The 18,999-nt window shown below is 42.1% G+C and overlaps 1 protein-coding gene across 3 annotated transcripts in view; it reads left to right on the top strand.

Annotated features, from left to right (window-relative positions):
• The first annotated feature begins 1,149 nt into the window (after positions 1–1,149).
• LOC115139212 (bromo adjacent homology domain-containing 1 protein-like) overlaps positions 1,150–18,999 on the top strand; it is a 40,817-nt gene continuing 22,967 nt past the window's right edge. For 2 of the 3 annotated variants that reach the window (XM_065026252.1, XM_029676360.2), the window contains exon 1: positions 1,150–1,618. The gene's annotated coding sequence lies outside the window, so the exon portion shown is untranslated. Of the gene's footprint in view, positions 1,619–14,886; positions 15,253–18,999 lie in introns of those variants that run through there. The other variant, XM_029676359.2, reaches the window with a different exon arrangement.

Genomic DNA, 18,999 nt, shown 5'->3' with positions numbered 1-18,999 from the left:
GTTTGTGCCACTTTGCTGAGTTAAGGGTCACTAATGATTTTTCAATACCCAATCTTGATTTAGGTGATTCGGGTTGGTTAGGGGTGGTTGAAAACCATGGCAACCAATGCATTTCACATTCTTACATTCTGCAACAACAGTTGCTGACAACACCCGTTGAATATGGCGGGTGTTGTAAAAATCGGCAAAAAAGCTTAATTAAATTGTTGCCGGCAGCACAGTTACAGTCACCAACGCTCTGGATAACATGAACACTGATAAACACCTCTGCTAGGGCGAGTAAAATGGTCAGAGTGAGGAGTTCTCTCGTTAATATCTGGAAATAGCTAGCAAGCTAGTTAACTTTAGCCAGTTAGCTTGGGTGTTTGACTGCCATTGTGAGAAACGCTCTGAATTTACGAACGTCCAGAGCTCACTCGGGCACTCCAGATTGAATTTACGAACGCACCCAATATCAAAGGCAATATTAGAGCGAAGTCCAGCCTCTATTTGCCCCAAAAGGATTGTGAAGAGAATTGAATAGGTAGCCGTGCATGAATGAACTAATTGAAATGCTGTTGGGCCATTTACTATGTCGTCTGCAGTGGTAGTCTCCAGATCTCATATACAAAGATGCCCAGATCCGTGGTTATTTAGGCCTGTGATTCCTCAAATATGCTAAATAATAGAAACATTTGCAGGAGGATAGCCTTTGTTTGAGTGTTTCCACCTGTTAATTTTGTGGTAGCCTTGTCTAAAATGGATGCATGTTCATGAACTCAAGTTTAGACTATGCTATATAAAAAGTTGCATCCTGGAGGAAGGACCCGTAAAGGCCCAATACCCCCTATATTGCTATTGAAAGATTGCCGACCAAGCGCTGGATGCCCCTTTTAAAAGTATATCCATGTTGTCCTCAACTGTGATCGGACACACACCCCTCCTGGGTGATGCTGTTATGTAAAATACGCTACACTGCCAAAAAAAATATATATATATGTTTTTACATGCGAAGAAAACAGTTCTGAGATGTTTTACCTGCTTTGAAGCCCGGGTCTGCTGAGAATTGGTACACTGTTCACAACCGGTGCAACAGAGTAGCTTAGCTACAGCACTTGGGTTTCTGGCGAGCAGCCTTATTTGTCACTGGTGCGCAACTGAAAACTGCCACACAGTGCAGTTAGGTTGTACAGTGCCATAACGGATAAAGCGACGTGTATCTCTACACTTTAGCCCGCCCCAATCAACGGTATCAACTCGTGTGTGGAAATAGGTCCGTGTTTGAGTTGATGTAGCTAACACTAGGGAGTACCTTTCGGCGAATAGGATGATGCTTGGAGTTGTTTACTTCTTTCGTCGATTGTTTTTGGGGGGTCCTCGAAAAGAGTGTGGAAAGGCTAGAGGAAGCCACATCTAATTCTGCGACATTGACGTTCGCTGAGACAAGCACTTCAAGTAAAGAACAGAATCTAGCAGCCCCAGTATCGGACAACTAGCTAGCTAGATAGTTCGTAGTTGTTAGCTATCCACCTCTGTTAAACAACAAGGTGTCCTGGAGAGTATTATACCAAGATTGCAGATTGTTAGCGTGCCAATTAGGACAGGAGTGCCACGGAGATCCATACGGAGACCCATACGGGTGAGTAGCTTGCGTTGCTGCCTCTTTTCTCATGGGTTCGTTCGTGGAGTAGCTAGGTAGCTAGCTAGCTAGATAATGCCACTAAACTAGCCCATACTATTTCGCTGTTCTTCCAGTGATGGCGATTGCGTTTGCTGTGTATGTTTCGAGTCGTGTGTGTGTGTATTAATGAGTCAAGTAGCCATGAAAATAGGAAATTGTTTCGGGGAGTGGTACTTGGCTGTGCTGCTAGCCTAAAAGCGTGCGCGATGTATAGTGGTCATCCACTCCAGCCCGTGTATGCTACTGCAGTGGTTCCCAACCTTTTTCGGTTACTGTACCACCATCTGAACTTTGCTCTGTTCGGAGTACCCCTGAAGTAACCACTCGTGTGCATTTTACCAGTAAGTCTATGGTCTCATGAGTCTACTCAAGTACCCCCTGTGGATAGGCCAAGTACCCCCAGGAGTCCTAGTACCCCTGGTTGGAGACTACTATGCTACTGTGTCACTGCTACTCGTGCTAGCCAAGAAGTGAGCATTAGGAGCAATAGAGTCGATGTTGTGATTCAAAAGCGTGCAATTAGTTTTGAAATCTGGTGTAGTTACCAATAAATTGATGTTTAGCCTTCAATAAATACAACAATTAGGCAATGTTACAGCCTAATATATTATTTTATATGGTGGCAGGTAGACTAGCAGTTAGAGCGTTGGGCCAGTAAACGAAATGTCGCTAGTTCGAATCCCCGATCCGACAAGGTGAAAAATGTCGACGTGCGCCTGAGCAAGGCACTAAACCCTAATTGCTCCAGGGTCGTCATTGATAGAACCTGGCCGTGACCCCACTCTGCCTAGGGAGAGTGGGATATGCACAAAAACATATTTCAAATTCATCACATGCTTGTGAATACAAAACATGCACATATGTGCTTATTTGTCCTATTTCACACATCAAATTATTATTAGCTTGCTAAGCCACCTGGATGCATGACTCAACAACGAGCATAACATTTAGTTTAGTTTAAAACTATATCCTTCTTACGATCCCTTATAACACATGTATTAAGCTTTGTGCTTCTTTAACTTATATTGTTATTATGTATCTTTGTCGCATGTTTCTCTCAGAGTCAGTATCATGGTGTGTGTGCATATGACACCGAACATCCCATTTCAAAATCATGGGCATTAATATGGAGTTGGTCCCTCCTTTGCAGCTATAACAGCCTCCACTCTTCTGGGAAGGCTTTCCACTAGATGTTGGAACATTGCTGCAGGGGAATTACTTCCATTCAGCCACAAGAGCATTAGTGAGGGAGGGCACTGATGTTGTGTGATTAGGCCTGGCTCGCAGTCGGTGTTCCAATTCATCCCAAAGGTGTTCGATGGGGTTGAGGTCAGTGCTCTGTGCAGGCCAGTCAAGTTCCTCCACACTGATCTCGACAAACCATTTCTGTATGGACCTCGCTTTGTGCACGAGGGCATTGTCATTATGAAACAGGAAAGCGCCTTCCCCAAACTGTTGCCATAAAGTTGGAAGCACAGAATCGTCTACAATGTCATTGTATGTTGTAGCGTTAAGATTTCCCTTCACTGGAACTAAGGGGCCTTGCCCGATCCATGAAAAACAGCCCCAGACCATTATTCCTCCTCCACCAAACTTTAGTTGGCACTATGCATTCGGGTAGGTAGTGTTCTCCTGACATCCGCCAAACCCACATTCATCTGTCGGACTGCCAGATGGTGAAGCGTGATTCATCACTCCAGACAATGCATTTCCACTGCCCCAGTCCAATGGTGGCAAGCTTTATACCACTCCAGCCGACGCTTGGCATTGCGCATGGTGAACTTAGGCTTGTGTGCGGCTGCTCGGCCGTGGAAACCCATTTCATGAGGATCCTGACGAACAGTTATTGTGCTGACGTTGCTTCCAGAGCCCGTTTGAAACTTGGTAGTGAGTGTTGCATCCGAGAACAGACCATTTTTACGCGCTACGCGTTTCAGCACTCGACGGTCCCGTTCTGTGAGCTTGTGTGGCCTACCACTTCGTGGCTGAGAGGTTGTTGCTCCTAGACATTTCCACTTCACAACAACAGCACTTACAGTTGACCGGGGCAGCTCTAGCAGGGCAAAAATTTGACGAACTGACTTGTTAGAAAGGTGGCATCCCATGACGGTGCAACGTTGAAAGTCACTGAGCTCTTCAGTAAGACCATTCTACTGCCTATGTTTGTCTTTGGAGATTACACCTGTCAGCAATGGGTGTGGCTGAAATGGCTGAATCCACTCATTTGAAGGGTTGTCCGCATACTTTTGTGTGTATATATAGTGTATATCAAAATATACAAATGAGATCATATAGGCCTTACATGTGCCTGTACTGCCAATCTGCTTTAATAGACACTGGATAAAGTCATTATATTTTGGGGTGCATTCATTTGAAAAAGACTCCAGGGGCCTAATTTATCAACAGTGTACATTTCTCACAAAATTCTTGCATATGTGGAGATTCTAGGATTTGCGTGCGCAATAAATTATTGGGATTTATCAAACTGTCACATGCGCATGTGTTCATTAATAGATCAGAGCCATACTATATTTCTACGCTCGTGAACAAGCATAACAACCAATGAGATAAACCCTGGATGGCTGTTGCTGTGTTTTGGCCAGTGAGAGGCTTTGAAGCCACCGATAGGCCTTACTGGCACTCCCCAGAAGGAGCGGTCCTCCATAGGAATTAATTGAATTCTACAGTATTTCAAATAAATGTTTCAAGAACAAAATGACATGTATTTTTGTTGTTGTGGTGGGGGAAGGTAACATTAGAACTTTTTTTTAAAGTACACTTTAAGGAAAATGTTTTATACGTTTATATTTTTTCTTTGTATGTTTAGCTCACATAATTTAAAAGTATGCATTTAAGGTTTCTGTAATAGAATAAACGTGGCAAAAACAAATGTAGCTATTCATAATAAAGCGCCCCCTGTCAGTGATCTAGTGTATATTTAAATCATTGGTTTACAACCCAGCCTGGAAAACGCCCTCTATTCACCTTGCATGCTAACAACAACGCTCTCATTTGCTGTATGATTTTGAGATGTTGGAACTGGGCCATGATGGTTTCTAAAGCGCACAGTTCTGTAGTGGTATTTTGCAGTGACTTTTTCCAACTTAAAATGCATGCCGCCTATAGCGAGTGCTAAACACTGGCCGCGCATTCTGCAAGATTGTCTTTTCAACTATTTAAAAGTAAATGCTTCAGCCCACACTTCTATGAAAAAGACAAAATTGTTGTTCAATATTTTGTTTCAGGACATGATTGTGTTTCTATCTCCTGCCTTTGGGCGGCAGGTAGCCTAGTGGTTAGAGTGTTGGACTAGCAACTGTAAGGTTGCAAGATCAAATCCCTGAGCTGGATTTGATCTTCTGTCGTTCTGCCCCTGAACAAGGCAGGTAACCCACTGTTCCTAGGCCATCATTGAAAATAAGAATGAGTTCTTAACTGACTTGCCTAGTTAAATAAAGGTCAAATAAAATAAAAATAGGCTCTGAGATTAATTAGGCTATGATTTCGTGCTCCTACCACACAGCAATACTAGCCTATACTGTCAAAAGGCTACCGGTTTATTTACGTTCGCGCATACTTGGCTATTGAATGAGCAATGGATAAATAGTAGCCTAATATTTGTTGTGCAGCTGGAATAACCCAGTCATGTCAGAAAATGAGAGTGCTGCAAAATAAACACATTAGGCTACATGCTGCTATGCGATCTCCTAACCAACCGCAAATGCATCTGTTTTATCATGCTTTACCAAGCTTTGACGTTTTTGTTAGCCTACCATAGTTATAATTCCTGTGCATCAAACACTTCAAATTCCCTGTAAGAACAATATTTGCTTGCAATACAACTGATCAACTACCATAAATTGTGTACGTGTGGTCTGAGCTGTACCTTGAGGTATGCACACTTTTGGGTGCGCATGCACCTTTGATAAATGAGGCCCCAGGACTCTTCACAGATAAAAAACAAAAAAACAGTATTGCCAGAACACAATGTTAGAGATATCGGCAATTGCTTCAGTAAGAGTCTGAAGAATATAAGCACACAATATAAGTGGTGACTGCACAAGCTTCTGAAGATGAGGTATACAGTGCATTCGGAAAGTATTCAGACCCCTATACTTTTTCCACATTTTGTTATATTACAGCTTTATTCTAAAATTGATTCAATTGTTTTCTTCCCCTCTTCAATTTAAACACAATACCTCATAATGACAAAGAAAAAACAAGTTTGTAGACATTTTTGCAAATGTATACACTACCGTTCAAAAGTTAGTGGTCACTTAGAAATGTCCTTGTGTTTGAAATTTAAAAAAGTGTCCATTAAAATAACATTAAATTGATCAGAAATATAGTGTAGACATTGTTAATGTTGTAAATGACTAGCGTAGCTGGAAACGGCATAGATGTACAGAGGCCCATTATCAGCAACAATCACTCCTGTGTTCCAATTGCACGTTGTGTTAGATTAGCTAAATTTATAATTTTATAAGGCTAATTGATCATTACAAAAACCCTTTTGCAATTGTTAGCACGGCTGAAAACTGTTGTTCTGATTAAAGAAGCAATACAACTGTCTTTCTTTAGACTAGTTGAGTATCTGGAGCATCAACATTTGTGGGTTCGATTACAGGCACAAAATGGCCAGAAACAAGAAACTTTCTGAAACTCGTCAGTCGATTCTTGTTCTGAGAAATTAAGGCTATTCCATGCGATAAATTGCCAAGAAACTGAAGATCTCGTACAACGCTGTGCACTACTCCCTTCACAGAACAGCGCAAACTGCCTCTATCCAGAATAGAAAGAGTGGGAGGCCCCGGTGCACAACTGAGCAAGAGGACAGGTACATTAGTGTCTACTTTGAGAAACAGATGCTTCACAAGTCCTCAACTAGCAGCTTCATTAAATCGTACCCGCAAAACACCAATCTCAACGTCGACAGTGAAGAGGCGACTCCGGGATGTTGGCCTTCTAGGCAGAGTTGCAAAGAAAAAGCCATATCGCAGACTGGCCAATAAAAATAAAATATTTAGATGGGCAAAATAACACAGATTGGAAAAAAAGTGCTCTGGTCAGACAAATCTAAGTTCGAAGTGTTTGGATCACAAAGAAGAACATTTGTGAGACGCAGAAAAATGAAAAGATGCTGGAGGAGTGCTTGACGCCATCTGTCAAGCATGGTGGAGGCAATGTGATGGTCTGGGGGGGGGGCTTTGGTGGTGGTAAAGTGGAAGATTTGTACAGGGTAAAAGAGCCTTCCTTCTTCAAGATCTATCACTCAATTTTGCAACTCCATGCCATACCCTGTGAACGGCACTTATTTTGAGCCAATTTCCTCCAACAACAGGACAATGACCCTAAGTACAGCTCTAAACTATGCAAGAACTATTTAGGTAAGAAGCAGTCCGCTGGTATTCTGTCTATAATGGAATGGCCAGCACAGTCACCGGATCTCAACCCTATTGAGCTGTTGTGGGAGCAGCTTGACCGTATGGTACATAAGAAGTGCCCATCAAGCCAATCCAACTTGTGGGAGGTGCTTCAGGAAGCATGTGGTGAAATCTCTTCAGATTACCTCAAAAAATTGACAACTAGAATGCTAAAGGTCTGCAAGGTTGAAATTGCTGCAAATGGAGGATTCTTTGATGTAAGCAAAGTTTGAAGGACACTATTATTTAAATTACAAATCATTATTTATAACGTCAACATTTTTACTATATTTCCTATTATTTTGCAACTAATTACATGCATGCTTTTCATGGAAAATAAGTACATTTCTAAGTGAACAACTTTTGAACGGTAGAGTGTACATAAAAAAAACATATTACATTTACATAAGTATTCAGACCCTTTACTCAGTTCTTTGTTGAAGCACTTTTGCAAGCGATTACAGCCTCAATTCTTCTTGGGTATGATGCTACAAGCTTAGCACACTTGTATTTGGGGAGTTTCTCCAATTCTTCTCTTCTGATCCTCTCAAGCTCTGTCAGGTTAGATGAGGAGCGTCTCTGCACAGCTATTTTCAGGTTGAACTATTTGGCTGGAATGCCAAGCGTCACGTCTGGAGGAAACCTGGCACCATCCCTACAGTGAAGCGTGGTGGTGGTAGCATCATGCCGTGGGGATGTTTTTCAGCGGCAGGGACTGATTTACTAATCGGGATCAATGGAAAGATGAACGAAGCTAAGTACAGAGATCCTTGATGAAAACCTTCTCCAGAGCGCTCAGGACCTCAGAACGGGGTGAAGGTTCACCTTCCAACAGGACAATGACACAAAGCACATAGCCAAGACAACGCAGAAGTGGCTTCGGGACAAGTCTCTGGATGTCCTTCAGTGGCCCAGCCAGAGCCCGGACTCGAACCCGATCTAACATATCTGGAGAGACCTGAAAATAGCTGTGCGGCGACGCTCCCCATCCAACCTGGAAATAGTTGTGCAGCGACGCTCCCCATCCAACCTGGAAATAGTTGTGCAGCGACGCTCCCCATCCAACCTGGAAATAGTTGTGCAGCGACGCTCCCCATTCAACCTGGAAATAGCTGTGCAGCGACGCTCCCCATCCAACCTGGAAATAGTTGTGCAGCGACGCTCCCCATCCAACCTGGAAATAGTTGTGCAGCGACGCTCCCCATCCAACCTGGAAATAGCTGTGCAGCGACGCTCCCCATCCAACCTGGAAATAGTTGTGCAGCGACGCTCCCCATCCAACCTGGAAATAGCTGTGCAGCGACGCTCCCCATCCAACCTGGAAATAGCTGTGCAGCGACGCTCCCCATCCAACCTGGAAATAGCTGTGCAGCGACACTCCCCATCCAACCTGGAAATGGCTGTGCAGCGACGCTCCCCATCCAACCTGGAAATAGTTGTGCAGCGACGCTCCTCATCCAACCTGGAAATAGTTGTGCAGCGACGCTCCTCATCCAACCTGGAAATAGTTTTGCAGCGACGCTCCCCATCCAACCTGGAAATAGTTGTGCAGCGACGCTCCCTATCCAACCTGGAAATAGCTGTGCAGCGACGCTCCCCATCCAACCTGGAAATAGCTGTGCAGCGACGCTCCCCATCCAACCTGGAAATAGTTGTGCAGCGACGCTCCCCATCCAACCTGGAAATAGCTGTGCAGCGACGCTCCCCATCCAACCTGACAGAGTTTGAGAGGATCTGCAAAGAAGAGTGGGAGAAACTGTAATCGCTGCCAAAGGTGTTTCAACAAAGTACTGAGTAAAGGGTCTGAATAATTACGTTTTTTATTTTTAATAAATTAGCAAAAAATGACAAACCTGTTTTGCTATGTCATTATGGGGTATTGTGTGTAGATTGATTAAATTGCTTGTTTTTCTCCATCAATTTTAGAATAGGGTTGTAATATAACAGAATGTGGAAAAAGTCAAGGTCTGAATACTTTCCGAATGCACTGTGTGTGTATGATATGTGTGTAATAGCCATCACATCCACAGCTGTTACGGATGTTACGGATATCAACATGCTGAAAAAAGGATACTAACAATGAAAAGGGAGTAACCAATTATAGACCATATATAACCTTGACGAAAGTTAGCTTCACAGAGAACATTTCAAGATCTGATGTAAGGTGCATGTTTTACCCCCAAAAATCATACAAATGTTTTGTAACATTGCCTGTCCCAGTCACCTGCTATCTTTATAAGGTCTAAGGTCTTCGAAAGCCAAGTCAACAAACAGATTACCGACCATTTCGAATCTCACCATACCTTCTCTGCTATGCAATCTGGTTTCAGAGCTGGTCATGGGTGCACCTCAGCCACGCTCAAGGTCCTAAATGATATCTTAACCGCCATCGATAAGAAACATTACTGTGCAGCCGTATTCATTGATCTGGCCAAGGCTTTCGACTCTGTCAATCACCACATCCTCATCGGCAGACTCGACAGCCTTGGTTTCTCAAATGATTGCCTCGCCTGGTTCACCAACTACTTCTCTGATAGAGTTCAGTGTGTCAAATCGGAGGGTCTGCTGTCCGGACCTCTGGCAGTCTCTATGGGGGTGCCACAGGGTTCAATTCTTGGACCGACTCTCTTCTCTGTATACATCAATGATGTCGCTCTTGCTGCTGGTGAGTCTCTGATCCACCTCTACGCAGACGACACCATTCTGTATACTTCTGGCCCTTCTTTGGACACTGTGTTAACAACCCTCCAGGCAAGCTTCAATGCCATACAACTCTCCTTCTGTGGCCTCCAATTGCTCTTAAATACAAGTAAAACTAAATGCATGCTCTTCAACCGATCGCTACCTGCACCTACCCGCCTGTCCAACATCACTACTCTGGACGGCTCTGACTTAGATTACGTGGACAACTACAAATACTTATGTGTCTGGTTAGACTGTAAACTCTCCTTCCAGACCCATATCAAACATCTCCAATCCAAAGTTAAATCTAGAATTGGCTTCCTATTTCGCAACAAAGCATCCTTCACTCATGCTGCCAAACATACCCTTGTAAAACTGACCATCCTACCAATCCTCGACTTTGGCGATGTCATTTACAAAATAGCCTCCAATACCCTACTCAGCAAATTGGATGCAGTCTATCACAGTGCAATCCGTTTTGTCACCAAAGCCCCATATACTACCCACCATTGCGACCTGTACGCTCTCGTTGGCTGGCCCTCGCTTCATACTCGTCGCCAAACCCACTGGCTCCATGTCATCTACAAGACCCTGCTAGGTAAAGTCCCCCCTTATCTCAGCTCGCTGGTCACCATAGCATCTCCCACCTGTAGCACACGCTCCAGCAGGTATATCTCTCTAGTCACCCCCAAAACCAATTCTTTCTTTGGCCGCCTCTCCTTCCAGTTCTCTGCTGCCAATGACTGGAACGAACTACAAAAATCTCTGAAACTTATCTCCCTCACTAGCTTTAAGCACCAACTGTCAGAGCAGCTCACATATTACTGCACCTGTACATAGCCCACCTATAATTTAGCCCAAACAACTACCTCTTTCCCAACTGTATTTAATTAATTAATTTATTTTGCTCCTTTGCACCCCATTATTTTTATTTCTACTTTGCACATTCTTCCATTGCAAAACTACCATTCCAGTGTTTTACTTGCTATATTGTATTTACTTTGCCACCATGGCCTTTTAGCCTTTACCTCCCTTCTCACCTCATTTGCTCACATCGTATATAGACTTGTTTATACTGTATTATTGACTGTATGTTTGTTTTACTCCATGTGTAACTCTGTGTCGTTGTATGTGTCGAACTGCTTTGCTTTATCTTGGCCAGGTCGCAATTGTAAATGAGAACTTGTTCTCAACTTGCCTACTTGGTTAAATAAAGGTGAAAAAAAAAATAAGACTGTAGAATGCACAAACAAAGTCAAGACACTTCAATTTGGTTTGTATTGCTTCATTAACATCTCATGTTCATAACTAACACTTGGGGACAGCTGTGAGTGGAAAAACAAGCTATTTGAGCCCATTCTAATAGCCTTGGACACCTACTCTGTAATGGTTAAAATTTAGTCAAATTCCTCCTTTTCAAATAAAGCCTGAACTCCAACATATACTGTAGACCATAAGGATAATTAAAGCCTGAACTCCAACATATACTGTAGACCATAAGGATAATTAAAGCCTGAACTCCAACATATACTGTAGACCATAAGGATAATTAAAGCCTGAACTCCAACATATACTGTAGACCATAAGGATAATTAAAGCCTGAACTCCAACATATACTGTAGACCATAAGGATAATTAAAGCCTGAACTCCAACATATACTGTAGACCATAAGGATAATTAAAGCCTGAACTCCAACATATACTGTAGACCATAAGGATAATTAAAGCCTGAACTCCAACATATACTGTAGACCTTAAGGATAATTAAAGCCTGAACTCCAACATATACTGTAGACCATAAGGATAATTAAAGCCTGAACTCCAACATATACTGTAGACCATAAGGATAATTAAAGCCTGAACTCCAACATATACTGTAGACCATAAGGATAATTAAAGCCTGAACTCCAACATATACTGTAGACCTTAAGGATAATTAAAGCCTGAACTCCAACATATACTGTAGACCATAAGGATAATTAAAGCCTGAACTCCAACATATACTGTAGACCATAAGGATAATTAAAGCCTGAACTCCAACATATACTGTAGACCTTAAGGATAATTAAAGCCTGAACTCCAACATATACTGTAGACCATAAGGATAATTAAAGCCTGAACTCCAACATATACTGTAGACCATAAGGATAATTAAAGCCTGAACTCCAACATATACTGTAGACCATAAGGATAATTAAAGCCTGAACTCCAACATATACTGTAGACCATAAGGATAATTAAAGCCTGAACTCCAACATATACTGTAGACCATAAGGATAATTAAAGCCTGAACTCCAACATATACTGTAGACCATAAGGATAATTAAAGCCTGAACTCCAACATATACTGTAGACCATAAGGATAATTAAAGCCTGAACTCCAACATATACTGTAGACCTTAAGGATAATTAAAGCCTGAACTCCAACATATACTGTAGACCATAAGGATAATTAAAGCCTGAACTCCAACATATACTGTAGACCTTAAGGATAATTAAAGCCTGAACTCCAACATATACTGTAGACCTTAAGGATAATTAAAGCCTGAACTCCAACATATACTGTAGACCTTAAGGATAATTATGGAAATTACTAACTTGAATGTGCATGTGTAAAAGACGTCACACTTCTTGCTTAGTCAGTACCGCTTCCTCCTGATTCGGCTCACAACGAGGCTCGGACCCAGGACCCCTGCCTTGCTAGCACACGTGGCCGCCCTCCTGAAGCATGTTACCAGTCTGCGCCACGCAAAAAGCTAGCGCAGGTGCTGAGGAGGAACAGTTGGGCTGAGGAATAAGTTTCACATCCCCATGAGCTACACATGCTCAGGTTGACTTTTACACAAAACCGCCCTTCTACAGATGTTCCCCTCACACAGCATAGCCCATCTCTCACAGGTGTAGATGAAGTTTGGGGTGCAACATCATTACAACAAGTCCAGTCAGACCTGTATGGAGGACAGGAGAATGGGAAGTATTTGTCATTCTAAACTAAAGGGTGTCACTGACTGTGATAAAAGTCCCCTGGAAACAACAGCACAGAAATGAACCCTTGCCATTAGGTGGGGAAGATGGTACAGCATGGAAGTGTCATCAGATAAATGGTTTGGGAAATTACCACTTTGTATTAGTCACTCTGCTCTTTCTCTCCTTCCTGCTACATATTACCATAGCTGAAAAACAATTCCATGGCTTTATGTTGTTTGTGAACAGCCCACGGATAGAGTTTGTGATTAATATATCACCTTAAAACAGTGTAGTTTAAATCTAGTCAATGCAAGGATTTTTGGTTCTATGTTTTTGTTTTAATATTAGTAAAGTGATTTTTGTCTCCATTTTGCAAGATTATAAGGCTTTGGGTGAACGGATAAAGTTACTCTTTGACGTCCTGGTTTATTGCCGATTAGACATTAATCTCTGGGGTAGAGGGTACTGTAGTTGGCTATAGTATATAAAAGTTATTCAGTCACTAGCTGTAGTTTTGTAGGGAAGCAGCCGGTAGCCTAGTGGTTAAGGTGAAAAATCAAATAACCATAATTTGCTCCAGGGGTGCAGTACTACTATGCCTGACCCTGCAAAACAACACATTTCACTGCATCTATCTGTGTATGTGACAATAGGATATTTGTTCTTGTTTGCATCATGCTTAATTTGGTTGTGTCAGAGGTGTCATCAGCCTATAATGCAGTGGACTCCTGATAGGCTACTGGCTTGGGACTGTTGTGACGGTGCAGTGTGAAACTGAAAAACAGTAGTGAGCTTAGCTGAAGTGACTACTGATTGTGCCCTCAGTTATTGACATATCAATGAAATATGTCAAATTGGCAGTCATATGAGCGGCTGTGTAAAATGTTTATTAACTGGTTATTATTATCCATGTATGGCTGCTGTGTGATTTAAAGTGACATGTTTAACTTGTATATAGGACAGATCTTGCACATATCGAGATGGCTCTATCTATAGAAATGGCATACAGAAACAATCAGTCAGTTGTCTTAGTTGAAGCCTTCAAGTCATCTGATCATTTACATTCTGTTCAGTCTGCAGCCCAAATCCTTTTCCTCAACCGATTTTCTGACCGAAATGATGCAATTGACAGACATTCAACTACATTTTTTAACAAAGATTACCGTGGCTTCAATATGGATACTCTGGAAACAGCCTACGTCTGAAAGAGCGACGATTGGTGGTCGCGTGGCCAGATGTCTCGGGCCTTGAAATCACACGTTTCACCTTAATGCACATGGTGTTGTGGGGAATTTAAAATCGTATAGGGTTCATCTTAATAGTGTTCAACAGCTTCCTCTACTTGTCTCCTCTCCTTAATCTCGATAGTCTAAAGGAGTTTCCTCTCATTCATCTGCTTATATCTGAAAACCCATACCAAGGAAAAGCAATATGGTGGATACCCACTGGGGATTTGCTTTCAGCTGTCCAGTTCCTTCATATCTGTGCTGCTGAAGGAAAGGAGACAATGAGAGGAAGCAACTCCAGACTATTGAGAATGGGTGCCTATGCATTATTACATTGTAATCACCTGACACCTACACAAAACTAGGACCTGATCACTATAATTTATCATATTAATTTGCCCGTTATTACACGGAGTGTGGAGGCCCGCATATTATTAATGCGCTCGATTAATTTCCTCTGCAATATGACTGAGTGGTGTTTGCATGTACCTATAATACAGCAATATATACTGTAATAAAGCGATTAATAAAACCGGTAATAGCGGTAGCCTAATGCACATGAAGCAGCTTATGCCTGGTCCAAAGGTTCAATCATTTGGACCCTATACTAGTGAGAGGCTTTGTAATATATTGATTGAAATTATAATTATTTCCATATCCAATTAACTGTTTGGGCACGCTAAGAAATCAATTAGGCCAATGAAATGGAGGGTTATTATTTGAAAAGCATTCTCATTTTATTCCACCACAGGCAATGAGAATGAACTGGTGTTTCCCTGCATGTTTTACATTCTCTTGGGTGTACATTACAATGTTGTGATAGCTGTACACACCAGAAGACGTGTGGAAATATAGCTAGTGGTTTACTCAATGTGGTCTGGTCACGACAAAATGACAGGGTGAGGCTGGCGTTGAGGGCGGACAACATCGCTCCATAGCCGGTGCAATTAACCGAGTTGAATCAAGTTAATCCGAGCCACTTCGCAGGGGAACGCATATTCGACAAATATTTGGGGTTTTAGTCTTGAAATTAACCGCCAGGCCTTTTCGCTATTGGAAGACTGGGATGTCAGCGAGGCTTGTCTGTATAGCAATTGGTTAAAATGAAGTTTTCTGCAAATCCGTGAAGCCGAACCAGGAAGAGCAAAGCACATCGCGCAGGCAGCCACCGTCCTCTCTCTCTCCACTCCCCAGCTCTCTCCCAGTCAGTAACAGAGATCAGTTCAGCCATCACACCAGTCCAGCACTATTTCGACGCTTCTCCAGGCATAGTATGACGGAGTCGTCGGAGTGTGTAAGTTAATATCTCTCAAATATTTCTTCCGTAACGATTTTCGAGTGCCGAGTGTTGAAGTTGCGTTCGGAGCCCGTCCAAAAAGGAGTGCAGAACCTATTTTCGCTTCGGAGAACGAAACCCCTTCTGCCATGCAAAATCGATAGCTGTAGCTTGCTAGCATACGATTTCCTTGGGGTTTCAGACTAAGTAGTGGTATAATAGCTCATTATTTCGATGTTATTTTCATAAATAGCATGGGAAAAGTGTTTGTGGCACCATTATTTTGGCTGCGGTTTGTGTTCGGGTCGCCCACAGCCCCGTAGATAGCAGTTACTTCAGATGGCAGGCTACTCACAGACGTCTAGCGAGCGAGGCGCAGCCTGCCTACTGTAACGTTATGTCGGCCCCGATGTCCTCAAGTAGGCTATAGGACGTTGTGTATGTTTGAGCAAGTCAAATAGGTCACCAGGGAGAAACTCAGGTGTTACATGTAGCGCTTGAGTCGATTTAGATGGACTGTAGAGTAGACCCTCTGAAAACCATTTCATGACAAACAAGCCGACGCCTCGTGTTTATTGTTTTTGTTCGGGCATCGAAAGTGTTCAAAATACCCCCCTGCATCAGTTCAAAACACCTTACCCTGTGGGTTATTTTGGGGAAGTTCTCGGTCCCCTTGTCATTGCCCCCATATCTCACACGGTGTTAAGGTGTAATTACATAGATTAATGTCAGCGTGAATGCCTGGTTATGGATATAATTGTGTCTAAATGTGGAGTAGCTTGCACTGAGAAATGGTAGGCAAGATAGATACATACTTATTAGGTGTCTGTATAGCCTGTAGGCTAGGCAACACCGGACATGACTGTTTGTTTTCTAACTTGTTTACCGAATGAAACCAGAGGCAGTGGGCTATACAGTCATGTAACAATTATTTCATACAAATAATATGTAATTGCCTAATTGGGTTCTGCTGATTTTAGAATGTTTGCAGAAATGTAATGTCTGCTGGATTAGAATGTCTGGTGAATTTCATTGGCTGTTTAAAATGCCCAGATGTGTCAGATTCTCTTCATGCATATGGAAATCTCCCCGACCTCTCACGTACTCGATAACGGTCCAATCATGTTTTGACTATTTTCATCTCTTCAATATTGTTTGCTTTGAGTGCGTCGGCATATGCGCTTCGATTTTGCTGCATTCCTTTTATTAAGTATTGTTTAGCATCTCGGCATTTTCATTTTTACAGAGAATCAGAAATTCTAGAACGTTCTTTCAGAAGAAGCATATGGAATAGACTACATTGTGGAAAGTTTACTGCTTCTTGGTAGTAAATGAAAAAGAAACCCACCAGGAGCAACATTTTCTCAAGCGGGTGTGAAGTGCAGTTCGACCCAATTATACATGATCGTGCTGTGGAAGGGTCAATGATCTCTGCTGAAGATGTAAAGTGAATTTCAAGGAATCCCTTTTTTATGACTACTTAAGGCCAAATTGATATCATTCGCAGCTCAGCATACATAGATTCGTCATATTTTGACACACCTCTATTTTCATGATTTATTGGATTATTTCGTAGATTAGTGTTGATGTTATTGACTAAAATATACATTTGTGAATTAAAAGGTAGTGCTGTGACAGTCATGGAATTTTGGATGACTGTAAAATGGCCAGCCATTGGTCTCGGCCTTGGTCTCGGTCATAACCGTTTTGAATCGCATTGGTTATCTATATTTTTTTAAATGAACACATTTAAAAAATAAATTAAAAAGTGTTCTGACTGCATGTACTGCCATAGAAATATAATGAATAGAACAGGAATCCTCATTCAAATGAATGATGGCATAATGGGTGGCGGCCATTGCGAGTGTTCCCCGTTTAAGCAGGAAGTGTACCCATCAATATTTTTTGTATATATTTTTTAATGTTTATTATTATTATTTTTTAGCCTTTTATCTAACTAGGCAAGTCAGTTAAGAACAAATTCAAATTTTCAATGATGGCCTAGGAACAGTGGGTTAACTGCCTGTTCAGTTGTTTCATTCTCAACCAGGATTTCATCATACATGTCAAGCAGTGAAGTTTAAGCTCTGTCTGTCCATGGCCTCTCTTCCTCGGAGCTTCACTGTCACTGTGTCCGTTTCCATCTTGTCCAGCTGTGTCTAACATTTCACGTAAACCCTGTTTCTAGTCTGTATCTGTATCGAAGCAGCGGTCCTTGTACCTAGCATCGACCATGGTGGAGACACAGTATAGAGGCTCAGAGAAAATGGCCCTAGGAGTGTGTTCACGTTTCCAAGTTTCAAACATGTTCTCAAGTGCCATTGAAATGGAAGCAGTGGTATGAGAACCTGCACATTCTTGAGCAATACGGCTTTCCTCAGTACAAATTCCTTGTTGACCCACTGTGCTGTCAGACAGCATGCTCATGAGGCTGACATCGTTGGTCCAAATGTCAGTCGTGAAGCTAATAGCAGTGACGCCCATAGCAAGTAGCTCATGGATGTTTCAACAATACTGCGTAACTCCGGTAAGGCAACATCTAAAAAATAGTGCCTTCTTGGTTGACAAAAGCCAACATCACCCACGACAGAGAACGGTTGATTGTCAAGGGCAATGAATTCCATTATCTTGGAGTTAATGGATTTCACCTTCGAGTTGTCTCACTGAAATGTTCTTACTCTTTCAAATGACTGCTCGACATGAACTTGTTTAGTTGTTGGAAGTGTGCACTTAGTATTTTTCTGCTTTTGTTCTGTGTAACGCTGTATTTTTTTGTGGCGTCATTACGTCATCTGCCTACATTATATAGGTATGCACGTCATCTGCCTATGGTATATAGGTATACACATCATCTACCTACGTTATATAGGTATGCACGTCATCTACCTACGTTATATAGGTATGCACGTCATCTACCTACGTTATATAGGTATGCACGTCATCTGCCTACATTATATAGGTATGCACGTCATCTGCCTACATTTATATAGGTATGCACGTCATCTGCCTATGGTATATAGGTATACACATCATCTACCTACGTTATATAGGTATGCACGTCATCTACCTACGTTATATAGGTATGCACGTCATCTACCTACATTATATAGGTATGCACGTCATCTGCCTACGGTATATAGGTATGCACGTCATCTGCCTACGTTATATAGGTATGCACGTCATCTACCTACGTTATATAGGTATGTACGTCATCTACCTACGTTATATAGGTATGTACGTCATCTGCCTACATTATATAGGTATACACATCATCTACCTACGTTATATAGGTATGCACGTCATCTGCCTACATTATATAGGTATGCACGTCATCTGCCTACATTATATAGGTATGCACGTCATCTGCCTATGGTATATAGGTATACACGTCATCTACCTACGTTATATAGGTATGTACGTCATCTGCCTACGTTATATAGGTATGTACGTCATCTACCTACGTTATATAGGTATGTACGTCATCTGCCTACGGTATATAGGTATACACGTCATCTGCCTACATTATATAGGTATGCACGTCATCTGCCTACATTATATAGGTATGCACGTCATCTGCCTACGGTATATAGGTATGCACGTCATCTGCCTACGTTATAAAGGTATGCACGTCATCTGCCTACGTTATAAAGGTATGCACGTCATCTGCCTACGTTATATAGGTATGCACGTCATCTACTACTTTTTTCAGCTTCAGTATAAAATTCCAAACACTTAAGACAGTGTCAATAACCATCAATTGCCATA

The sequence above is a fragment of the Oncorhynchus nerka genome, linkage group LG13, assembly GCF_034236695.1.
Source record: "Oncorhynchus nerka isolate Pitt River linkage group LG13, Oner_Uvic_2.0, whole genome shotgun sequence".
Lineage (NCBI taxonomy): Eukaryota > Metazoa > Chordata > Actinopteri > Salmoniformes > Salmonidae > Oncorhynchus > Oncorhynchus nerka.
The sequence above is the reverse complement of the archived record's forward strand: the minus strand, read 5'-3'. Positions and strand labels throughout refer to the sequence as shown.